This window comes from Oxyura jamaicensis, chromosome 1, assembly GCF_011077185.1.
Source record: "Oxyura jamaicensis isolate SHBP4307 breed ruddy duck chromosome 1, BPBGC_Ojam_1.0, whole genome shotgun sequence".
Taxonomy (NCBI): domain Eukaryota; kingdom Metazoa; phylum Chordata; class Aves; order Anseriformes; family Anatidae; genus Oxyura; species Oxyura jamaicensis.
The window spans coordinates 132,751,467-132,777,291 of NC_048893.1; the positions used below are offsets into that span (position 1 = coordinate 132,751,467).

General features: G+C 40.0%; 4 long non-coding RNA genes across 5 annotated transcripts in view; 2 read left to right on the forward strand and 2 right to left on the reverse strand.

Moving 5' to 3' along the window:
• On the forward strand, positions 1-14,378 carry LOC118157895. 2 transcript variants are annotated; one of them, XR_004746750.1, is made up of 4 exons: positions 1-28; positions 8,802-8,900; positions 12,399-12,660; positions 14,351-14,378. It is a non-coding gene; the product is annotated as an uncharacterized LOC118157895 (long non-coding RNA). The 2 variants fall into 2 exon arrangements; XR_004746747.1 differs by lacking the exon at positions 14,351-14,378 and having other exon boundaries at positions 12,399-12,847.
• Positions 6,179-22,787, reverse strand: LOC118158125. Its single transcript, XR_004746803.1, has 3 exons — positions 22,730-22,787; positions 17,991-17,993; positions 6,179-6,190 (listed from the first exon to the last, which is right to left on the reverse strand). It is a non-coding gene; the product is annotated as an uncharacterized LOC118158125 (long non-coding RNA).
• Positions 14,457-14,935, forward strand: LOC118158067. Its single transcript, XR_004746787.1, has 2 exons — positions 14,457-14,509; positions 14,603-14,935. It is a non-coding gene; the product is annotated as an uncharacterized LOC118158067 (long non-coding RNA).
• Positions 22,788-25,203: 2,416 nt separating the features above from the next.
• LOC118158175 overlaps positions 25,204-25,825 on the reverse strand; it is a 4,426-nt gene continuing 3,804 nt past the window's right edge. Inside the window, exon 3 of the long non-coding RNA XR_004746813.1 lies at positions 25,204-25,557. This is a non-coding gene — a long non-coding RNA (uncharacterized LOC118158175). The remainder of the gene's footprint in view (positions 25,558-25,825) is intronic.

Consider the following 25,825-nt stretch of genomic DNA (forward strand, 5'->3'; position numbering starts at 1 on the left):
AGAAGACTATAGTATCTTTACTAGTAAGGTAGGTGTTGTGTTTTTGTTTAGTTTTGTTTTCTGTCTAGACAGCTATTTATAAGAGTTTGTCCTCAGAATAGAGTCCTAGGGCTAGAAATACCTAGTCTAGTATAAATGTTGAAAGCAACCTAGTTGTAGCAGTATGCTATATAGACCTCAACATGGGCCTAGCAATTATACTGAAAATGTTTTGTTTTTGTTGTTTTTGAAGATAAAACCTTACACAGTATATATGCTGTGGAGTGGAGGTATCCAATGAAAGTTACGTAGGTCTTCTATGTAGCTGTATGTCTTGATTCCTCTAGTAATATGACAGTTTGATAATAGCTGAGAAATCTGTCTTTGTAATTTAACTGCTGAGATTCAAGTTTCACTGTCTACCACATTTTTTTTAAACCTGTTTCTCCTATATCTGCATTTCATCATGAAACTGTTTTGAATATTTTAAGTCTCTTTTACTTTAATGTAAATATTTGGCTTACTGCTTAGAAAACATGGAATACCTTTCCTGTTTCGAGTAAAGTGACATTTTCAGTAATGAAGTGTTTGTTCCTTTTGAAAAACCTTTGAAGTCCAATATATATTTTTTTAATTTATTTTATTTTTACTTATAAGGGTAAAATAGCTCAATTTTAAGATGATAATTTAGGGCTCGTTTTGTATGTTCTTTTTCCTGATGCTAAATTCTATTCATCTCTGCACTTTAGAGGGGAAGGAAGGAAGGAGAAAAACTGACTAAACCAGTTCTTAAACAAGCAAAAGCCATGTGCAATTTATACTATTTGATCAAGCTGCATCCTTCAGAGTTTAAACGAATGCAATTTAGTCTCTTCTGTCATATATTGGACGTGTTTTATTCTGTAAAACAGGAATATGTGATAATGTGTTTTAGCAGTTCAGGTACTGGTATCATTTGCTATATCATCTGAACAAATCCTACTTAATATTTTAGTTGCTGTTTGTACTGTCTCCTCTAAGGAAAAATAGCTCATTTCTATAAACTATTAAACCCTCAAGAAGTAAAACAATTTTGAAATGCCTGTATTTTCAGCCAGTGTTCTGTTTGTTATATTCTCAGTACTGACATTGTCTGGACGGTAGAAACGTGTGGAAAGTTCTTCTTTCCTTGAAAAATCTTCCTTTCAAGTTCATGTGTGCATGTCCTGTTGTTTTGGAATCAAGCTTCTCAAAAGTATCTTTCCTGTAAGGATTGGGGTAAACAGTCATACATATCATTGTATGTGTTTGCCCTCCTTGCCTCAGGAATCTAGTGCGGAGTGATCGCTGCTACAAGTGGTTGCTTTCCTTCATGCCCTCTGAACCATTCTGCCAAAGCCTCTTCCAGCATGTGCCACAAGGCCACCTGTTCCAGAGACACAAATGGGACCAGTTGCCTCAAGGAGCAGTTATTTTGACACAGGAGTGCATGAAATATAGAAGTGACGTGATTTAGGAATTTCAGAGTTTATCCAACATGGTAACCTCAGGTTATGTGCTGTGCTGAGGGCTCAGGTTAGAAACAACTGCTTTAAAGCAGGGAAGAAAACCAAGGTTTAACAAGATCTAATTTTTCTTCTATGGCTTGTTGTCTTCTAAGTCTCCACCTGTTGCATAGAATAGGTTATGTGAGTGCTCAGTTTCATAAACACAGTTAGGGTGTAGCTGAATTCTTGAAAGAGGTTAGCAGATCTGACAAACGTGGTGAGAATTTAGCAGTCATTTGCAAAGGCATTTCACTCCTAATGATTTTTGTGTATGCATGCTAGATACATCACATCAAGGCAAAATCTTCTGAGCTGCACTGATATAACAAAAACATCTCTGTATTTGTCACTTGGATCTCCATGTAAAAATCCTTCATTAAGATGCTATGGAAAATGCTGCTGGCAATTTCAGCAGCCTACAGTCTAGGCAGGCATGTGCCATTCGAGTTGTTTGTAGCAGAATACAAGAAGCAGTTGCTCCAGAATGCATTATGAAGTGTACTGTTGTTATGCTCAGCTTCAAAGCTTTTAAATGAATGCTTTGGGCCCAGGCATAGGTTGATGGACAGTGGCCTCTCAGAGGTCTTTGCACAGTCTGGCTATGGACTCAGTGACCCAAAGATGTACAAGTCACTAAGTCACTTGTGTGTATAGAAAAACACTATTTTGTGCTTGTGCTATGTGGTAGACACTGTCCAGTCTCAAAAAGGCAGAGTTATATAAACAAAAAATCATGGCAGCAGAAACCGTGCAATGCTTTAAATGAGGGAATACATGGAATTAATTTACACCTCCACAGAGTAATAATAGTACTGCTTAATCTAAGTATATCTTACTAGTGAGTGCTACCTGTAGCCCAAGAATCCAGATTCCAGACCCTTGTTAGTGTCTGCAGCTGTTTCTGCTTTGAACAAAATGGTTGTTCTACCTTAAACTCACCTGAGCATGTTGCATGCTTGTTACCTCCTGCCTCCCCACAGACCATGTCCCCTTGCCCCCACACAGCGTTCAATGCCTGTCTTTCAAGCATGGGTATTTACGTTTCAAGTTAATCTTCAGAGATACACAAAAGATCCCCTTTTACACATGGGACAATTAAAGTAATTACTAGTCATCCATGGTCTCAGGAACAAATTAATCCAATTAGTCAAGTGCCCGCCACAACTTTTAAGAAGGTGCATAGGACATGTGTTCTTATTTCCCTTTTAAAGTCCTGAGCAGTTCTTTAAATATTAAATTCCAGCATTAGAGCAGATTTCCTGCTTTTGGATCATTCCTGTGGTTTATCTCGTCATCTGTTTAGGAACAGATGACAGTCTGTGTCTTTGTGCTTGGTGATGCCTGTTAGCTAGCTCACGAGGCTCCCTCCTCAGCTCATACAGCTTTTTTTGGATCGTGACACAGAAATGCTTGGCTGTCCTTGTGCACTTTTCTTTTTTTGTGAACCAAGTTGATTTCCTGAGTTTGATTCCTGAAAGATGGATGTTTGTGTCTTTCCCTTGCAGCTGTCCATACAGCACTGCTGGAAAAAAAGGGTATAACCGTGGAGAAGCTGAGATACTCGTCTGAGTGGAAAAAAACAAAAAGTTGAGGAGTCGCTGATTTTTACGTCATAGTCCAGATGAGAAGAAACTAAATGAAGTTTGAATTATTCCATGGTTCAATTTACAGCAAGTGATAACATATTTCACAAATTCATTGATTGATTCACACTTGAACTTTCCTTTTTTAAAAGTTGTAATTTAAAGCTAGTTGCAGGAAGGGAATAACATTTTAGGCATTTTTTTATTTCCTTACTACAGAGGAAAATAGTTTTTCTTCCTATTCTCTGTTAAATATTTGCTTCTTGTTTGCTTCTGTCTTTCTGTCTCCTCAGAGGGGAAAAAAATAATAATAAAAAAAAATCCCACACATATAACAGAAAGGCACTTACTGAGCGTAAAGAATTCAAGTTCTGTTTTATTTTTTCCTTAAAGGACACCTTATGAATAAGCATTTATTTGCTTGTATATGAATTTGTTGCTAATTCTGGGATCCCTGGGGGCAGATCTGCACTGTAATTCTGAGCAAGAAAATACACAACATTGCATTATTTTCTTGTAATATTTTTCTCTTACAAACTAAAGGAAACACAGAGAACTTAACTGCATCTTACTAAAGTAAACTTACTATAATTTTTACTGCCTTGCAAAATTAAGTGGTAGTAAAAAAAAAAAAAAAAAGGCAGCAGAAATATGAGGAGAAACGGTATGTACGTTAAATACAAACCCCACAGCTGGAACACCCCCTTTTCCTGTCTTCTTAGTGTAGGAAAAGTCATTAAGTCAAACAATACAGCATTTTCTGTTTGAGCCTATAAAATCTGAGTTCATAAAACAAGCTAGCATAACTGTACCTCCCTTGGGAACACTAGCTGTGAATAACTTCTCCATAGAATTTAAGAAATGTGGAAAGCAAGTGCCATTTGAGAAGAATAGCTCATGCATTTGTCATTCCCACATCCATTTTTCCAACTCATTTATTTTTACACTGTTCTTTTCCTAAATGCCCAGAGTGCTACCAGAGAGCTTAAACAAATGGGAACAAATTTGCCTGCTTTTTTGGCAGGGATGGGGATTGGAGTGAGATCTCACCAATCCTGATAGGAACAGATTTCCACGTGTGGAGCTTGCTATTACCAGGTTAAAAATCTCAACGCTACTACTGCTTGCCCTTCCTGTCATTGCTTCGCCTTCTTTTTGTCATACACTGTTTTCAGGTATCCAGAACAGATACAGCCTGCTATAGATATAGTCTGCCTGAAGTCAAGAGGGATGGTTTATCTATCTGCTTAAATCGAATGTATAAGGTACCATGTACTCAGCAGAACTTGCTGTTGTTGCTCATATATCCTTTTGTGCACTTATTTTAAGGAGTAGGGAAGAGTTAATAATTTGCTGAGAGTAGCTAAAAGCAATCCTTTTTAATAAGCCATCGTGTCTTCTGAAAATAACATGATCTGTTTGGGAAGAGAGTGAGAACCTGTATGATGGGTAAAGGCCCCGATTCTGCTGGTGTTTATGTGTGGGCATATAGGCTGTAAGAGGCTATGCATTTGTTTGTGCTTCTGTGGGAAGGAGTGAATTTCAGAATTGTCTGCAACCAAGCTGAAATGTCATTGAACGTTTAAAAAGCAATGACACCAATCAATTTAAAATCAAGCTGAAGCTTCTATATATACAGCTTTATGCTTGCCAAGACTTAAAAGAAGCTAGAACTACCTAGTGTGATCAGATGTGGAGGAAGGATCAAAACCACGAATATATATCTATTAATGATATTACAGCATAATGATATTACAGCATAAAAATTGGCAATGCATCTCATTTCTTGTGCTAAACCTGGCCAAACCCTAATGAGTAAGGTGATTATGCATCAGTTTGGGCTTTGTTGAGTACAGTGAAAGACTAAAGTATTTTAAAGCCAGCTAAGAAAGTGATTGAAATCATGCTGAAATGATTTGACCAAATCTCAGAGTAGAGGCAAAGGTTATAGAACTGTCCAGGACACTTCTACTACTATTATGTATTTTACTATTATCAGTTCTAGTTGACATCTGACATATATATATACATCAGCAGAAATAAACATTTTAAAATACTAAAACAAATACTAAATATAAAATATTAAAAAAAAAAAAAGCTGTAACTTCTTTCTCTCTGCATGTTAGTAAGAACTAACTGTGCACACAGCTGGGCTTTGAGTGACAAATATATATTTGCCACCTCAGTCGCCTCCCTCCAGATGCATCCTGCTAGCATGGGTTCCTACAGGAGACTGCTGTGCAGTAGGGCATTATGAACAGCTGAGGCCTGTAGTTCTGACGAACTTTCAGAGAAAAGCAAAGAAAGCTGCACGTAGCGTCTGTGAATACTGGGAGTGTGACTGTGGGGAATGAGCCATCCTTTTAGAATTAAACTAGCCAAGTCCTACAAGGTGCCACTGCCTTTGAGTACAGAATACACAAATTATTTTTGTTTGCTGTAAATGTTCGAAAGAGGACTTTCCACATTTTGAGCAAAGGCAGTGATTGTTTAGTGATGAAAACAGAGAGTTTAGTAGCTGAGATTCCCGTTTGTATTCCTGAGCTGTGATCTTGAAAATACCAGACTCTCTTCCTCTTGTTTATTTCCATAGCTCAATAAGTGGACTGATGCCCTTGAGACCATAAAAAATTGACTTTCCTGCTATGAAGCTCTATTTTTTTTTTTTTTTTTTAACAAGCTAAAATGTTCAGGATAAAACCCTTGGATGCAAGCATTGTTGATGCAGTGGATGACTTGAGCAGGCCACAGGTTGCACTGAAGTAGAATAATTTCAGTCTTCCTGAATATAGAACCAGGAAGGCTACCAGTCAGTCTTCTCAGTAGAAGTTACCAGAGCTGAGTAATGGACCAAAACTTTATTGCAACATCCTCCAGAGGCTGTGCAGTTAGCGGGAGCAGGTACCACACTGAACCTCATCTGTGTCTTGTTGCAGGTCAATGCTGGGGAATTGGCAGCACAAGGTGGGCAACACCAGAAAAATCAGATATTTACAACATGTTCTTTTTCTAACACAACAACAACAAGCAACAAGCATTGGCTTCCAGAGGTTTAACTTTGTACAGAAGTGTCATCGCATATCACCCACCCTCTGTCAGCCACTCTCGACAAGAGCTTCTTAGCCCGATTCCAGTTCCTCTTCGGTGCTGCTGAAGATGGCACGGAGGAGAAGCAGGTAGAAGCAGCTCTTCCTTACTGTCTGAAGTGCAGCTAAAATATTCTGAAACACCTTCAGTTCCACAGTATTTTTCTCTGCTGCATTAACTCTACTCACCATCCTAAGGATGGCTAATGAGAAGGAAAATAGAGCTTTGCTTATCCATTTGTCTTATGGTAATGAATTTTCTGCTTCAGAAATAATGCTGGGCAGGAGAGGATGCATGCCGAGTGTGAGGTGGCAGACAAACATGCATCAGAACTGACAAGTTCTGTTCTGGTCCAGTGCTTTTGCAGTGAACTTTTTAAACTCAATGGGATTTAAACACAATGGGATTTAAAGAAAACATCAGCTCAGCATATCAGTTCTACTGTTTTATTTTCAGGCTGCAATGGCTCACTTGGCAACAGCTGAATGTCTCGTTTGTGCTGTTCTTGCACATGCCTCTTCATCTTTATTTACAAATAATAAGTTCCAGGTCTTCTTTTAACTTTTTATACCAGTCTTGTAGATAGCCATATCACTTCCAGCATTTCTTTGTTTATAAAATTAATGACGCTGTAACCTGTTGTCTCTTCATTTAACATCTTCCTCATTCCTGTGAGTTCCTGGGTAAGTTTAATTACCGTATTAATTCACAGTAATAACATAAGTTGCCTTTCCCTAGATAGCAGTTTTTCTTCAGTGAGGCACTTATGTAATGATACGAAGGGTTTTACAAGTTTAAAAAAGTATAACATATGCACAACTAATCTGAAATATGTAAAATCACTTATCCAGCTAGTACCATCTAGAACTGTAAAACTAGAAGTTTATTTGCCTTCTTGTTCATGTATTCTAGTTTATTGTGTGGGAAGGCAAAAATCAGCACTTGATTGCTTGGTGAAATTCTCAGGCGTCTGACTTGCAGACCCTTGATTTACTCAGCAGCATTAATTTGGGGTCAAGCTATTTAAGAGCTAGGAAACCTGCCTTAGGAATGGACGAGTGGAAGAAAATCATCACATCTTCACAAAGTATGTTCTTTCAAAGTAGGACTTTTTTGCAAAGAGGCATGTGAATATGCACGCATTACTGATTGTGTCATCAAGTCTGTTTTCAAGAAAAAAAAAAAAAAGTCATTTGTGTTGCCATCCTCATACGCAATTTGGGGAATTTCTGCATATCTGCTATTGCTGGAAGAGTCCGCTGGAGTAGCAGTGAGCTGAAGTCCAATCTTCTCTAGAATACGGAGGAGAGGCTGCCACTGCTTTTCCACAGAATGGTGCTGTCTGCTAACAGAAACCCAATATAATGTATTTCCCAACTGTAGTCACTGCATCTGTGAGCCAGCATGCAAACGTTAGGTGCTAGATTTAGCTACATTCATTGTTAAAATAAAACTGCAGCTGCCTAGCCTGTATGCTAAAAAAGGTGCAGCCAAAAGCCTTCTCAGTTACCTCCACTTTGTAGTAAGGACTGAGAAAAGAGGAAGAGGATCTGCAGTGGGCACTGTATTTGAGCAACAGGATCTCTGAGAAGCTGTAACACGCTGCCTATAAAGACTAAAGCACAGCACTGTCATTTACATTAAGGGATTTCCTGCTTGTGGTTTTCAGCTGATTTCATCCGCAGCATTATGTTGCGCAGGAAAACACTGCCGCTTGGGTAGGGCACATGCACGGTGCCATAAAGATCTTAGACGTGAGTTGAAACTTTCTTCGTTCTCCACCCTCAGATAAAGGAAACTGTCAGCAAAGCGCAAAGAACAAAGATGTCTATGACTCATAAAACAGATTAGCAGGATTTTTACTAGTGTGCCTAGCTTGAGCTGAGTATAAAGGACAAAAGATGTCTCAGACCATCCCTGGTCAATTAAGCAAATGTGGGATTCAACTGTGGTTATGCTTGCCATTCATACTTGGAAGCTGATTGCAGTTGGAATTTATTGTATCTGTTGTTTTTCTTCATAAAATCTTTTTTCCGTGTAGCCAATAGCTGTGGGCCAAAATGAAGGCATGCACACATACAAAAGCCGTGGGTTATATTTTAATAGGGATCCCTACTGCTTATCATTGGAGCTTTATGTAATTGTCTGGAAAAGGTCAGCATAGTTTGTGCTGCAAACAATTGAAGCTGATTTTTTATTTATTTATTTTATTTTTTGCACTGGACTTGTAATCTTTTGACTAAATACAGTATGAAAAAGGAACTGTGGAAAAACTGAAGTTATTCCAGCCTCAGGTCGTTGTACCTTTGTTTTTAAATTGTTGTGAATCTAACTAACAAAATTAGTCCCAAATAACAGTTGGTTACAAAATGTGTCATTTAAAGACAAAAAAAAACCTTCAGATCTTTAACTCTAAGGCCAGTCCCACAGTGCCTGGCTGGTTTGTTTGTGTATCTCTATTATAAATTCTGTGCTATAATATCTATAATTTTGATTTTGCTGTCTATAGCACATATGCAAACAGTCATCTTCAGCATGGCTTTTTATGTTGATTATACTTCTCTAATTACTTCTGTAGGCTTAGCATAGAATTTAAAGTATTTGCTTTGCTTTTATCTTTGTGCAGTTGTTCAAAGCAGCTGGCTGGTTGCTTACAGACATTTCAGGGGGAGGGTTCCTGTTGTTAGCCGACTGAAGTTGGCCTGTGCTGTCACGAGGATGATCGGTAAGAAAAATTCTGTGTCAGCTTTATTTGAACTGTCCCATAACCAAGGTGACTGAGAACCAAGATGTGCTATCGTCTTGCTGTGGAGCACATCTGTCTTTCTGGGTAAACGTAGTTAGTCATTGATGCCCCAAAACTGAAGGCATGGCTATTACACAAGAAGTCCGTCTGTACTGGTAAGGAGAAAATAACATCTAGGGGACTTGTTTTGAAATTGCAGTGGCAGCCAGGAAGACTGCCTTTTGTCACACCTTACGTTGCTTTCATAAAATATTCATAGAAACATGTGAATGGTGAGCTGTAACCAAAGCAAGATGTACTTCTAAATGCAGCATTATGCCAGTCAAGGGAGATGCATGGCAGGTTTACTTACAGCAACAGAAGTTATAAGACAGCTAGCTGTCCGGTCAGAATTAACCTAGAAGTAAAGTCTTCATATCTGTAGGAACTATGTATTGATTTGGATTTTATTTCCTCTTTGTAGCCTTGTTTTGTCCCAAATTGTATACAATAAAATAGGTTAATTATTCATATTTTAATTGTGTTTTGTGATGAGTAGAGCTTCCTGGGAGCAGGACAACTGTGTGTACATTAGTTTCACTTACAGAACGACGAGCTTATAAACAGAGCAGTGCTTTACCTCCCCTGGGGTTTGTTTTACAGTTATCAGGCATTTGCCTGTATATGTTTATGGAGGTGCAAAGGTCACATTAAAGTCTGCAGCACCACTTGATGCACTTGTGAAGAGAAATATCCTTCAGCAGCTGTTAGTCAGGACCACTGTACATAATGCAGGTTTGTAGAGATACTGACAGAGGTGTTCTCCTCCTCCAAAAGCAGAAAAAGCAGAAAAGCCTGGAAAGCTAAAAATTCAGTGTTGGCAGGTTGGCACAGACTAGAGTTTGTCCTACAGCTGACTAAGAAACTTTCCTTGGTAAAGGGAGAAAAAAAAAAAAGAAGGACCTCAACGGGGGGTTCAGATATGGGAAGAAGATTAGCTCCTGCCATCTTTGGATGCTCTGGACAGTCGTGCTGAAATGCAAAGGGGCCTTGCAGGTTAGATAGCAAGTGCTATTAGTGGTGTCTTTGTGTTGCCTCCAAGGCTGGTCTGCTTGTTTTGAATAATTTTGTGTGCCAGCAGAAAGGCCAGAAGGAAATACAGGCACAGAATTTAATTCTTTGTGTATAAGAGAACAAGGCTGGACTCTGCATAAGAAATATTTGGTAGGGAGAATCTGAAATGAGTCATGGCACAAAGTGGCTTTTGTCTGATGTAACCGGCTTATTTGGGATTGCAAAGTCAGCATTTCAGCTCTCCTAAAACTGCCTGCTGGAGCCTTTTGTCCAAAGATCAAATACTACATGGGAAAAATCAGCACATCAAAGCAATTACCCTCTGGAAGTAAGTGAGAGTATGGCAAGATAAAGTATCAGAAAAGGGCAGTCCTGTCTAAGGCAAACTGGAAGCAGTGCAAAGGCAGGAAGAGTGAGTGTTTGTCATCAGTATTTTCCACACCTCTCCTGTACATCCTGGCAGAACCCGGCCCCAGGCTCATGCCAAAGGCAGCTTTGCAGGAAGGGCACTTCACAGGGCACAGCCACTCAGCTGGATGCGTGAAGGGGCCTGAACTTTCTGGCTGAACGAAGGCTGACCTTTCTTCTCTTCCCTTGCTCCAGAGAGCTTTGCTGAGAGATAGAGCAGCCTTGGAGCATGTGTTCTCCCAAAGGTGTGGAGGACCACACTTCTCATGGGATTCCTGCATGCTCTGGGTTTGGTAGAGGGCTTTGGAGCAAAACCTCAAAACCTCGGTCAAGAGGGATTGTTCCCAGAGTCCTCCTTGGTACTAACGTCTGCTGAATGGCACGATGCCAAACGGTGTGGTTTATGTTATTATTCCCTTGAAGGGAGATTTGCTCCTCTATGCAATTATATTACTTTATTCTTAGAAGTCTTTTACAGGCTTCTAACAAGCAGAAATCTGAAGTACCACACTGGTTGACTTGAATCTGACTTAGCAGCAGAGAGCATAACTGCTAAGCTTTATCTAGGCTCCAATTTATTTATTGATTTATTTATATCCGTAGAGGATAAAAATGACCAGATAACTGGAATTCACGGACCATCTGTTTAAGACTGTGCCCTTAGTGAAGTCCAAATAAATAAACTTAGCCCAGAGAGTCTTGCCAGACTGAAAGTACTCTTCCCTGCTGCACTATTTGTGCATGGCAAAGCCTTAGCGTCTAGGGTTTGTAAAGCCCCTTGTCTGTCCAAGTCCCTAGTCCTGCTGGAAGCAGCCCCTCTGTGAGGTGTGCTGGGTATCCATCAAGACCAGTGTAGCTGCAGTGTAGAGGCTTTCTATTTCCATCCTGTCCAGACACTGCACAGATCAAAAAATCAAGTTATCACCACCTGATAACATAGAGAAAGAATAGTTCCCCTCCCCTCCCCTTCCCTCTCCAGAAATTGTAATGGTTTTAGAAGAAAATCATAAATACCTGAGATTCCATATGAACTTGCCAGTGAAGGAAAGGGACCGGTTGCCTGATGGACTCTTGGTTGAGCGATGCAGCCTCTCTCAAACTGAAGCAGATATAGTTCTATATTTCTATGACGAGTATGCATCACACCATGCAGAATACAAAAATGCTGCTCCTAGGTAAAAGGATATTGAGTACCAGTCCAGCTTCTTAGCAAGCCAAAAGCCTGATGCTTGAGGCAGGAGTAGGCAATAGCAGCCTATTTCCACTACTGTAGAACTGGTCAATTCCTCTTTCAGTTTATGGAAAATCGTAATATTTAACTGTCATTATTCCTGGACCTCCAGCTCTCCCATGCATGCGTAGCTTTCTGTTGGGTTGGTACTGTTGAGGCTACTGAAAGACAGGACTAAAAATATACTGAAGCTAGAGTGGCAGACAAGCTTTTAGCAGATTTTCTGTAGTAACAACACCAACTCGAAGCTTTCCTACTCCCGTACTCAAGACAATGTACTTAAAATGTGATTTAAGGAGATGGAGTCCTAAGCATGGACTTAAAAAAGTCTCTGTCTTTATCTGGCCCAAATTTTGAGATCCTGAATTATTTGTCTGTTACCGTTGCATAGCTTGTGGCAAATCTAACATGTCAAACATCCCGGGCTCTCTTGCTGTGTTCACCTCATGTCAGTATAAAGGAGAAAGCTAAGAGAACAGTTACAGCAAATGAGAAGTTAAAAAAAAGTCTTGCAGAATAAGCATGCCCATTTGTCTTTTGTCAGCATGGTATGACTCACGCATATAGCTGGAGATCATTTCATTTCCTTCCTGCGTGGAAAATAACAAAGGTTTTACAATTAGAATATAGCTGCCTTGTTCTAGACTAATTTTTAGTTTCTGCCCAGGAAATTCATTCTAGAGAAAATAATGTGAATGCCACTTGCTAACTAGGTAAGGAAAAGCAGAGTAATAATGTATACTTTATTTCTTACTTTGTGTACCTTTTCCTGTGTGTTGCTTCAGCACTGCTTCGACAATCCTTCAGGAGTACTAAGTACTATGGTATGTCTGTGCTCTCACAGTCTGTCTTCACCATGGTATGGAGTGGGTGAGAAGCATGTTTTGAGCCCTTATAATAAACCTTCCCACAAAGCAGCCACGGATGTAAGAAGCAGAAGGACGAGATAAGTCTGGTGGATTCAGAGCTTCCAGCCTGGGGAGGTGCTCAAGGGAAGTGCCCCAGCTCTTTGGCCTCCTTCTGTATTTTGCACAAGGCAGTCTCTGGGTAAAATTCAGAGTGACCCTTGCGAATTGTGTTTATGCCTCTTCATGAAGCTGGCCTGTAATACAATAGAGATCTGTTTATTCAGATGGACAGTAGACCAGAAAGATAAACACATCTATAGATAAAAGTAGAGGGAAAAGCTAACTTACAGTGATACTACGTTTTTTTTTGTTTGTTTGTTTGTTTGTTTGTTTGTTTGTTTTTGTGAATGGGGAACAGGCAAATTATTGTTATTATTTTTTTCTGTTTAATCTTGTGGTTGTTCATTTAAATTACATTGTTTTCCCAAGAAAAAGGATGCAGAAAGAAAATTTAAGTAGCTTAAAGCGATGAAGTTGTCTTTGCAGCTAGAAGATTTTTTTTTATTTTTTTTCAGTAAAATGCTAATGTGAACACTCTCGAGATGAGTGGCAAATTAGGTAGATGTCATGGTGTAAGACAGACGTGTTGAACTTGTCCAGTAAAACAGGCTACCGTTTGACAGGTGATGATTTTCAAAAAGATTACCGCATTCATACTGCTGGATTGCCACATATGTTCGGAAGAGCCAGATGGAGTTGATGCAGTTCCAGATGCTAAATTCAAAAAGGTTACAGGGAGGCTCAGCAAATATAGCATTTGGAACCTCAGACTTGCTGCTTAGGTACCAGCTAAGTGAGTTTTGTATATGTTCAATGCTGAAGCACTGCAATGCGCAGAGTAATACATGAGGGCAACGTTAATCTTGATGTCTCGGATACGCATTCATTTGCAGATACTTAGTCCATAAACTAAGGACTATTTCCTCTAGCCACAGACATAGTTTCTTTATGGGCAACTTCAAAGAGCATTTAGGTTTACATAGCAAGGAAATAAATAATATTAATGCAAGCAGCTCTGTTAAACTGAGTAACTTTTCACATAAAGAGAGTTGCTTAGTGAAAATACTGAAAGATGCTTACACTGGGTCTCAGGTTGCAAACCTTTCCTTCTGTGTTATTTAGAGGCACTTGAAATTGGAAATAGAGTCCTTGGTTTTGAATGGGAGAAGGGGTAAAATAAAACACTCATTAAAGATGATGAGCAAGTGCAAAGTCTTCTTCACAGCTTCTCAACTACTGGTTACCACTCCCTGCAGGCCGTGCATTCCAGAGGCTTGTGGTTCTGGCAGAGTAATTCTTCATTAGTGTGGGCTTGACACTCAGCTGTTTTAGGACGTACTTAACAGACAAGTTTTGTGATAGGCTAGGATTTCTATAAAAAGAAAGTGGAAACAGCTTCAATTCATGTATTATATTCTCTCAAAAGATTGTTTTGGCATTTGCTATTTGGTATTGCTCCTGTTGGATTAATAACTCCAATATTTTTGTAATTGGACCTATGGTTCTCTCTAATGCAGGATTTCTTTGTTGGGCAGCCACTGTACTGAACACCTTGTAACATCTTTAAATGAAATAAAACTTTATTTTTTATTGTATGTTAACAATATGTATATGAATGTATATGATTTCCTTTCTAGAGTTCTCCGTAAATACATTACAATCTCGAGTGCACTTCATGGAGGTATCTGCATTCAAAACAATTCTCAGTGCTTTCATCTTAGAAATAAAAAAATTAAAAAAAAAAATCAATCAAACAAACAGAAGAAGATTCTTCCTGAAGAAATGCACGCAATCTGGCCAATAAAAGACAGTTAGGCAACACTTCTTAGTACTACAGCTTTCAGAGCAGAAAGAAATTGCTGGGAGAAGTTTCCCTAAAACTAGAGGTAGTTGGCCAGCCACTGTTTACATTTTCATTAGAGCTCTGAAGCCAGCATCTTCGGCAACATATGAGCCAGTGTAAAGGAGCTATTTTGAAAAATGGCAAGGTGTGCTTGCTTACTTTAAACATAACTTGTAGTTTATTATTTCCGTACAGTGCATAGTGCAATCTAATCAACTGATCTCATACTGTGTTTCAGATTCACAAAGTTCAGGCACGACAGGTGCTCTACTCAAGACATGTTGACACAAGGCTGCTGGAAATGGTGAATTAAACTGTACGTCCGTGTTTTAGGAGTCTTCTGAAATGCTGTGCCTCTCAGATCCACAGAGGCATGATCACAGTAGAAATGGGAGGTGGAGGGCTTGCATATGAAGGCTTGTTTCACAGACCTCACTACCTCTTTGGAGGAAATATGTGACAATCCAGATGCACATAACAAATTGCTTTGGAGAGAATTCTGAGAACGGCACATTCATGTTTTTCATGTTTGTCACTGACTTAATAAGATTAATGAAATGTCATTTTCATATTGGCTCACGTTATCTTTCTGACACAGGTATTTAAACGTAATTCTGGTTATTCTTTTTAATATACCCAAGTCGTTATTTGCATAGACTAGATAAGAGCAAGGACCATCTGTGCCTGTGTTTGTGTGTGAGTAACAGCGTGCATGTGTGCACTCACAGGGGGAGGCCTTTGGGAAATGATCAGCACATAGCAACAGAAAGCAATATTTGTCATTTCTGTTTATGAGGTGAACCCCTTTAAAATTATAACGAAGTGACTGAGATTGAAGACACACAGACGAAACTGCTGATGTTGGAAGTGATTTCACTGCTAACCCTGCTGCTCAAGCAGGGTCAGACTGCATAGGACAAGCCTAATACCACTACATATATGTTGTATTATAAAACAAATAAACAAACAAACAACAACAACAAAAGAAACTATGGTAGTGGCTTAGAATCATAAAATCGAAGTCAGTGCATTTTGTCTTACTGTACTCTGTACTTACCATTCACAGTTTGTGTTGTCAACTGTTTCTCTAAAACCATGACAGTGATAAATGAAGGGAAAAAAAAAAACACAAAGGATTCTCCCTTAATCACATGGTTCTAAGAGCTGAAATTTATGACAAAACCATATATAGAGATATTTTTGAATTACTGCAAACAATGTGTCATTTCCACTCCAGACTCCCCACAAAGTCGTGAGGGCTAGAATTAACAGCCCACCGTTGAGAGAAGCAGTGGTTATAAATGAACTACTTGGGCTGCAGACAGAATGAATTGCATAACCAAGAATTTCTTCAGGCTTTGCTCAGCTCAGAGATGAAAGCTAGCAGCTGTGTTAGGACGAGGCCGCAGCTGATCTCAGCTACCATCATGACTTTTTCAAGGTAGTGGGTCACCCATCTGTTCTTCATATGGTTTGATTGCTTCAAAACAAGATGTAGGGTGAGAAATGTTGATAAATTACTTCAAAATGATAAATTGTTGACAATTATTTTTTGCTTCCCTCTTCTGGAATCTTCACATTCTTGCTTATGCCCTCTGCATTTTCAGCACATAACATGCAGTGATTCATAGCCATCTCCTGTTTGTCAGCTTTGTCATTTTTTCCCTTTGTTTACATGCACCACACCCTGCAGTTTTTGAAAACATCTGTTTTAACTCATTTAAGGACTCCATCAAGATCCTTCAGACATGAGACTTTTCCCTTTTCATGTGAGTAATGTGGCAGGCGTGGTACATCTAGGTTTTCTAAAAGTTCAGTCCTGGGGTTGGTGTCTTAGAATAAAATGAGCAGGTACAACCCCAAGATTGTCAGGTTGACTTATTTATTTATTTATTTATTCTTCCAAAAATCCTGTTATATCTGTTTTTGACTGCAAAGGCTGAGGGCTATAATTCACTTAGAGGTTCACTCCTCTAACATTTTTACAAGCTTACTTTGTCATCTCTGAAAAGGTGTTTTATGCCTTATTAAAGTAAGCTTGATCAGACTTGACAAGGTTTCCTAGAGGAGTAATAAAGTTATTTCAGTAATAACTTTTATTTATTGTTGGTTATTTCCTAGTCCTATTTATTTGCAGATACAGGACATCTTATCTTGGGCTCCTATAGCAATTTACTCTTTTAAGATCTGAATTTCTATGTGTTTTCTTCTGACTTAAGTGAAGTTCAGAGGAAGGAAAATCAGAAGTTACAATTGATAAATACTAACTAACAAAAATAAACCTTCACTTTTAACAGGCAAATTTCACAATCCAATTTGTAATCTGCCAAGTGGAATTAGAAGATAACCTCACAATATTTCTGAAGCTTCTAAGATACTTAAAATCACAAGAGTAGGGTAGCAGAAAAAAAAAAAATAATCAGCTACTTGGACTTCCTGGCTTTAAGGAAGAAAACACACCTCTGTGTTGACTGATACCTTCAGTCAAATACATTTCCGTTATTTACTACCAGGAAACTGGAAAATATGAACTAATTCCTGGAGTGGGTCCTTTGCTTTTCCTGTTAAGGATAACTAGTCCGATAGAGCTAAGTACTGAGGAAAGTTCTTGAAGCCTTGAAGAAAGGAAGCTGGGCAGAGCTCCTTCTCCCCATTCCCATACATCTCCCATCATGTTTCCCGTGGGCAGTGCTCCTGCTTTCTTCTCTTTTCAACACCATTTGATTCTTCCAAAGTTTCATCTTGTTTCCATCTGACTGGAAGAAATGATCAAACTATAATCCAGGGCACAAGAGAAAGAAGACTAGTGACTTGCTCACGTCCCTGTCTCTCTCATCAGGCATTTTGCAATTGGATGTAGTGGGTGCCTGGACCTGTCATGCCCTAGAAACTCTAACAGATATTGGTTATAAAGCATAAATATCAGGACTGCAAACTGCACCCACAGTGTCTCAGACCTCTGCTGTGGCAGAGAGAAGGCTATGGCACAACACCCTGCCACAAGCCAAGTCACCTCCACGGGAGAGCTGTCTGCATACAAGCCAGTCACTGATCTCTCTGTTAGGTGAGCACAAGACGCTGCTGGGACAGCAGAGGCTGGTGTTTGTGGAGTTACACGGTGTGGCCAAGCTGGATGTGGAGCTGCACACGGTGACTTGGAATGTAGTGTTGGGATGACAAATCCGTGAAATAAGGGGTGACAGAGAATCAGAGCTTCAGTTTCTTCTCCAGTGCACCTCTCTGCAGAGAGCAGCAGGTGAAGAGACAGACGTACGTAAAATGTATGTGTGAGCTGTTCCATGGCCCTGCCGCTGAGGTAGTCAGGAAGCCGCAGCTGGCAACATGAGATTTCTAATCAGGAAAAATTCTATAGTGTGTTGAAGATAACAGGACCATTCTGCTGGGGAAAAAAAGCAACTGGCCACAGTACAGAGGTCATGCAACTTGACCATGGAAAGAGCAGTTTGTAACAACTTGAATAGGCAGAGCCTGAGTGCTTCAGGCTGTGATGAAAACTACCACTTGTGCTCGTGCTCTTAATTCAGCAATGGGTATGCAGAAATGATCACTTCTTAACCATATATTGCTATATACATAAGTGTATAATATCATTTATGGGAACAAACAACCTGTGCTTGTGTCTCACTTAGTATCCTCCCCTGAGGCTTCATTGTAATTTGGATATAACTACCTGTCCTGTATACAGAATAAATTAAAAAACAAAACAAAACAAAACTCTCTTTACAGCCAGATATTTTTTTTTCCTTGAGCAGCAGAAGTAAGAAGGCCTCAAAACTAGGTGATGACTCCGTTGTCTTTGCATTTGTCATCACCAATGATTGTAGTGCCTCCATGATAAATAGTTAATGAGAAATTGTACGAGGAGTGAGGATGCATTGAAAAATAATCATGATTAATTTGCTTTTCTTTTACAGAAAGTTATTACACTCCACAGCCCTGAAGGGAAAATCATAGCAAGGGAACAGCTGTTAGGTCTTTATACAAATCAGTCTAGCAGCCTGTTAGGTAAGTCTTTGGAAGAGTGGCAGAGGAAGGAAATAATGGTTACAATTTTGTACAGCAAAATCTTGTTATGAGAGAACTCTAGGACAAGATAATGATATTGTTCTTTGCCTCATAAATACAAAAGTTATGAATTTCCAAGCATGCGTCACAAAGCCAGCTCTTAATAAGACACGCAGTCTTGTTTCAGCTGCAGTATAGAACCTATAATAAGGAACTACACCACTAGCAGCCAAGCTAGCTGAGATGTCATGTTAACACTAACCTAACTCCTTGGAGAAGCAGTAAAGAGCAAAAGGACACCTGGTCAGAGTTCTGTGTGAGCACTGTAATGAATGGATGTTGCCAAGGGAAGACTTGATTTTTAGGGCCTTTTTTTTTATGCTGTTCATCTGTAGTTCACAACCATAGCTAGACTGAATTTAACTGAGGTGAGTGCCTCTGCTGGCTGGGGGATCTGCTCGATTAACTCTTGGTGTGGTTAGACCCAGCTCACAGATGTACACATCCTTCAGTATCAGCCGTTGAATCTGGCATTATCCTTTCAACCACTTTAAAGAAAAACTTAGTTCCAGGTAGCATTCAATGTGGTATTCAACGACCTTGCAAGTTCTTGGACATCTAGACTGTAAGAAAATCACTGAAGCAACTGGTCTTATTGATGAAATAAGGAGTGACCAAATGATCTGTCTGGGGAAATGAAGTTCCAGGAAATATGTCTATGAAGAAATGAAGAACAACAAATGTCTTTTGTTGATAGCATTTTCCTCCCTCTTCTTCCCTGCCCCGGTTTTTGGAACAGCAGCAGCATTACATTCCATTATCATGTTGCTGAATCTTTCTTTTTACGAATTCCCATCTCATTTTCTTCTTGATTATGCCAAAATATAACCCAGCATGAAATTTTATGGAAAAGCAGCAAATAGAAGCTTAGCAGAGGAAGCTGACATCTGCATGCAAAGAGGTGTGTAACGTGCTGTTTACCTTCCCAGGGACATTTTTGAGTGGTAGCTGCCCTGATCCAGTTCTATGCAGTAGAGATTAAATGAAAAAAAAAAAAAGTAAGTGCAGAAAAAAAAAAACTTTCTCCATAAATCAGCCTTGGCTTTCCAAACTATAACTGGCTTGATGCCAAAGACTCACAATTCTTTCTTCCAAAATTAGCTTTCCCAGTCTCATAAAACACACCTGTTTCCGAGTGTTGGGGAAGTTTTAAGAACTGTTCCAGTTCCAGCAGAAGAAAATATATTCAGGCCACTGCAGACAATATAATCTACTACTCTAATTGTTGTCACAGCTAATTGTTTGCTAAGTCCATCAGAACACTTTTCTTTCTCCATACTTTCTTTGTCTTTAGCTAGGAATATACAGTGATACCTGTTCCCAGCAGGCCTCTGTTTATATCCCATATGTAAAATATCTCTGTTTTTCAGAGTATTCCTTTGGGATACCAATGACTTGGACAGAGTGGCAAGTTTTTTTAGTAATGCTTTGAATTGAAATTTCCAGAAATGCAGCCCTCCCTACTCTCCCAAACCCCCATATCTTCATCCTTTCTTCTTATTTTACTGCTACTTGCTAGCTCAACAGTGTTACAGGGAGAGATCAAGGCACTGAAGTGGGAGGCCAGTCCCAGAAATGTATGTAAGGAAAGCAAAGGAAGTGTGGGCCAACAGAAGGAAAAGAAAAAATGCTTCCTACCAGAAATGGAGCATTTGTCATACTGACTTTTTAATATGTTGAAAACCCAAGAACTTGTGGTCACTCTTTTCTCTGATTTTGCTTAAGAGCCAGTCTGAGGAAGACCAGTCTCCTCAGGAAGGAAGATGAACCAACATTTCTAACCCACATTGCAAAATTTTGATTAGTGGGCACAAGGCTATATTTAATGGAAATTCTCATTGCCATATTTGAAAGATTTTTAACTTTATAGGAAACTTTTATAGTTACTTAAGAGAGCAGAGCTCACATGCCTCTTCCAGTTGTGTTGTGCAGGCTTCTGCAGCACTCTGATGGGTCTGATTCTCCACCTTATCCAGTGAAATTTTGAAAAAGTTTCAGCAAAATAGGCTGCAAGAACCTCCCATCAGCATATCTCAGTGGCCAGCATGGCCACTCCTGGGATTTGAGTGTTGTGTGGAGGACATTTGAACTTGAGCTCTTTGTAGCCCAAGTAAGTAATTCCAGAAAAAGAAAAGAAAAGAAAAGAAAAGAAAAGAAAAGAAAAGAAAAGAAAAGAAAAGAAAAGAAAAGAAAAGAAAAGAAAAGAAAAAAGTTATCTTACCCTCAGTCTCCTCTTTTGACAGGCATTTAATTCCTTTCTAGCTAAGGAAAAAAAAAGATATGATCTGCAGATTCCGAGTAGAGTTAGGAACTTACTTGTCTGCATCTCCCTCGAGACAAAGCTTATTTTGTGTTTGTATTTGAACACTGGCATCTGTGTCACCAAAAAATAACTTCTCTCTTAAGCTAATTGGGAGAGCCTAGACAGTACTGGGCGCTATGTTAAGTCCTCTCTGAATATTTACCTCGCTACAGCCATTTGTGAGAATATTTAATAAGGATACTCCTTTGCATATCATTAATCAGCAAAAGCATTATAAGAAACGCTGTGTTTTCTTTTAGTACTAAGTCCTCTATCAATGAAAATGAGACAGGAATGGGTCGGGATCAATACGGTCAGCAGTCATGGGACAAATTTATACATTCTAAACGTCTTCTTTTGTAGCTCCACTCACAATCACTATTCTCCCACTCGTCTTTGTAAAATGCATTTGGTTTCCATCAGTCCTTGATGCAAGACAGAAACAGTACCATTACTTACTTGACCATGGGGAAGCATATAGATAAGGGCTGGAAACTGGCTAAATCAATTTTCAGTGATGTGCTTTATCTATTTAATTTTTTTTGAAGTATCCAAAGTCTTCATATATTTATTAATGCTGAGAGAGCAGTACAAGACTGCACAGTTTTTGAAAGACTGCAAAGCTGTGAGCATCTCTCTGACAGCAAATGCTCACTTTTGGCCTTGTAGGATAAACGCAGCTGAAAAGTTAAAGATTGTTTTAGTCAGGCTATTTTTTTTTTAATTCTTATTATTAGTTTAAAACATGCCAATTTTTATTTTGTGTGTGGGAATAAGACAAAGTTTTTCAGTAATGTTAACAAAATTGTTAATGGTACATTGGTAAGGTTACAAAGTAACAGTCTCAAAAGTAAAGACATATTAGGTGTGCACATCTATGCATGGGTTACACATTAGCTTGCACCTTTTGTGAATCAGCAGTGTGATATAAGTCTTAAAAATATTGTTTCTTTTCCTCACTGGTCATTGTGTGACCAGGACAGATGAAGTCACTTCCTGATCAGCTATTCCCTTCTTTGTCATCATGCTGTTCTGTGGGACGCCTCTTCCCTTGTTTGCTGGTCCTTATCCCAGCTCAGCTTGGATGATGTACATGTTCCTGTGACTCTTCCTGTGCTCCTTGCTATAGGTGCTTCAGACAACTGAATGAGTGTACCGTCACATCGTTCCTGTGGGAGAAGGGGATGGTGTCATTCCTGTTTTAGCAAGAATCCACTGAGATACAGAGGAACTAAGGGAAAATATTTCCACTCTTTTGCAATGTCCAGCCCCAAACCTCTGTAACATGATTTTTTGAGAGCACTTTATATTAGCAATTCAAAGATTAGCCCGTGCTTCTCGACTATGATTTGCAAGAAGCAGGGTATTAATATACAATTACCAATGTTGATGATAGTGTAATTACAGGTATACACAATTCCAGATTCTGTGGAAATACTTTTTAAAAACAGTGCACTGATATATCACTGAACTCACCTGGCTCCAGTGGAGTATAAAATTGATATTATTTGAAGAAAAACAATGCACCTTTTTTAATACACATTTTCAGATTTTTTTTTTTTTTACGCTATCATGAATAGAACAAGTCTCCAAGCTAACAATCAGACTGAGATCATGAAGCTCCATGACTCTTATGTGCCATGCTTTCCTGGGCTTTATCACGTGGATGATAGCTATTCATCTTAGATCTCAGATCTAGACACAGTCACAATTATTTGTCTCTCAAGACAGCAGTCAGGTTTTCTGTGAGTGATGAAGAGGAAAAATATGCTGATCAACTGTAAGCCAAGCAAGAACACTGACTATTTACAGAATCACTGAATGGTTGAGGTTGGAAAAGGCCTCCAACCCCCTGCTCCAGCAGGGCCTCCCAGCACAGGCTGCCCAGGCCCATCTCCAGGAGGCTTTTGGAGATCCCCAAGGAGGAGACCCCACGGCCTCTCTGGGCAGCCTGTGCCACTGTTTGATCACCTGCACAGCATAGAAGTGCTGCCTGGTGTTCAGAGGGAACCTCCTGGGTTCCAGTTTGTGCTCATCTGCTTGCCAACGGGAAATAGAGAATTAATACCTTGTTTTGCTTTGCTTTGTGCACAGTTTTTGTTTTACCTAGTAAACTGTCCTTATTTCAACCCATCCTCCTTCCCAGCAGGGGAGAGTGAGTAAGCAGCTGTGTGGTGCTGAGCTGCCTGCTGAGTTAAAGCAGAACACAAGGGCACATTGCTTGCTCATTTTCAACTTTGTGTCCACCAGGATGCCTATTTATTTATTTATTTATTTATGTGAAACTGCTTTCATGCTAGGTGGTCCCAAGCATGTTCTGGTGGCCGGGGCTGTTTCTCCCCTGATGCAGGACTTTGAACTTCCGCTTTGCAATTCCTCCTGAAGTATTTAAGCATATTTCAACTTTTAAACATGTAATCATAAAACATCCTGAGTTGGAAAAGAACCACAAGGATCATTGAGTCCAACTCCTGGCTCCAAAAAGGACTATCCAAAAATCTTTATATTTGAGAGCATTGTCCAAATGCTTCTTGAACTTCATCAGGCTTGGTAATGTGACCACTTTCCTGGGGAGCCTGTTCCAGTACCTTACCACCCTCTCGGTGCAGAACCTTTTCCTGATATCCAGCCTGAACCTCCCCCGTGGCAGCTCCATGCTGTTCCCTTGGGTCCAGTTGCTGATCACCAGAGAGAAGAGATCAGCACCTGCCTGTATTGGGTTTACATGGCAAGGATTTTGTAGCAGGGGGGCCACAGGTTGGCTGCTGTGAGCAGAGCCCAGCAGCTGCCCCATGTCAGATCCGAGCCAGCTCCAGCCGGCTCCAAAAGGGACCTGCTGCTGGCCAGAGCTGAGCCAGGGAGCAATGTTGGATGGGCCTCTGGGAGAGCAGAGTTAGGAAAGGGAAAAAATGTGCCTCAACACATAGGAGCAGGAGGTCTGGGGGGAACTGCCACCCGTGGGGGACCCGTGCTGGAGCAGTTTGCTCCTGGGGGATGGACCCCGTGGTACGGAGCCGTGTGGGAGCAGTTCTTGAGGAGCTGCTGCCTGTGGGCAGCCCCCGCAGGCTCAGCTGGGGAAGGACGGCATCCCGTGGGAGGGACCCCATGGGGAGCAGGGGCAGGGAGGGACCGTGAAGGAGCAGTGGAGACAAAATGTTAGGGACTGACCGCAGCCCCCACTCCCTGTTCCCCTGCATTGTGCATGGGAAGGACATAGAAGAAGGGGGGAAGGTGTTTTTAGTTTGCTTTTGGTTTCTCACTGTCCTAGTCTGTTAATGATAGGCATTAAATTACGTTAATCTCCCGACTCTGAGTCTGTTTTGCCCATAATGGTCACTGGTGAGGGATCTTCCTGTCCTTATCTCAGCCTCTGAGCCCTTTTCATTGTATTTTCTCCCCCTTTTTCTTTGAAGACAAGAGTGAGAGAGTAGTTGCAGAGTTCAGCTGCCCAGTGGGGTAAAACCACCACACTAACCCTCCTCTGCCCTCGTGAGGAAGCTGCAGGCCGCCATGAGGCCATCCCTCAGTCTCTTCTTCTCTGAGCAGAACAAACCAAGAGACTTCAGCCACTTCCCATACATCTTCCCCTTTAAATCCCTCACCATCTTTATTGCCTATAACACTGAACTGTTCTTTGCTTTCAGTGGCTTGATTAATAAGCCTGATTACAGGCATGTGGGTCAGCTCTCTGGAGTCCTTGAGATCCTTCCCAGGTCTTGAGAGCTTTTGTTGTTGTTGTTGCTTTTGGTAAAACTCCCATGTTGTGTTGACATTGTAATGAACTTCAAAAATAATAATTCTTGCATCCATCTTTCACTCTCTTCTAATGGAGTCTCTTAACACCTCTTTCTTTCTTTCTTTCTTTCTTTCTTTCTTTCTTTCTTTCTAAATTGGGGAAAATAATTTTCAGTTTTTGCTTTCTGTGTTATTTTTTGTGTATTTATTTATTTTTTTTTCTAGACCTCTTATATGAATAAATGAGTATGTACTTGAGTGAATAAGTATTTGTTTATTTTTCTTTTAGAAATGGTGGCCTTTGTCCCCTTACATTTTTTCTCAATTTTTGTGTCTTATATTGCATAAAAGGTAGAGCAGGTGTCAGAGATAACTGTTTAGCTTTACGTTTTACAGAGCCATCTAATGAAAATAAGCCTAGGAAGTCTATTTTTTGGGGAATCTTGCTGTTTACATACCATGCCTGGATACGTAACCGTAATCATGAAGGAATTGCATTTTATGAGATATGAAGGGATCTCCCAGATAATGCTTTTCTGAGTAAGGGTCTGGGGAGCAGCAGTGAGAGTGCTGTGTCTGCACCTCACCCCCACAGCCTACCTGACCCCAGGCAGCTGCCATCGTACTCGGGGTATGTGCCTGGGTGCCAAGAGGTCCAGCCAAACATGCCTGTGGGTGCACTTGCAGTCCTATATAGTCCTTGAGCAACCATATAATATTAAAAATACACATCTTCTTGTAATCTCCTAGGCTGGAAGTATATTGGATCTGCCATGTGGCTTGAGATCTAGGCATGTGGTGTACCACAGGAGTGGGGTTTCAGAGAAATGTAACAACTTTGCCATTGGGGAGAGAAACATTCTGGGGATGATCAAGTGTCAGAAACAAGAAATCAGGCATCATTCTACATTAATACTATCTTCCCAGAGGAAAGAACACTTAAAATAGTGACAGGAAACTTTTGAAAGTGAGTTGCTTTCCCTCCAGCTTGTTAGACCACAACAGCAAAAACACAGCTCAGCGGTACATGTTGCAGTTATGCCAGCAGCAAGATATTCAGAAGGGATCATCTGTAAAAATAAAAATAATAATAATAAAAAAGGAACAGGAGTGATCAGCCATCATGTGATGATGAGCAAAGATTATTCATGACCTTGGAAACAGGACTTTCCAAGCCAATTTGGTATGCAAAGCACTGGGAATGCTATTTCTCCCTGTTTTTACCTGTTATTGCTGCCAAAGAAGGAAATTGTAAGTTCATCCTCATTTTGCAACATTTTGGATTAATAGATAAGCAAAATGCAAAAAAAAAAAAAAAAAAAAAAAAAAAAAAAAAAA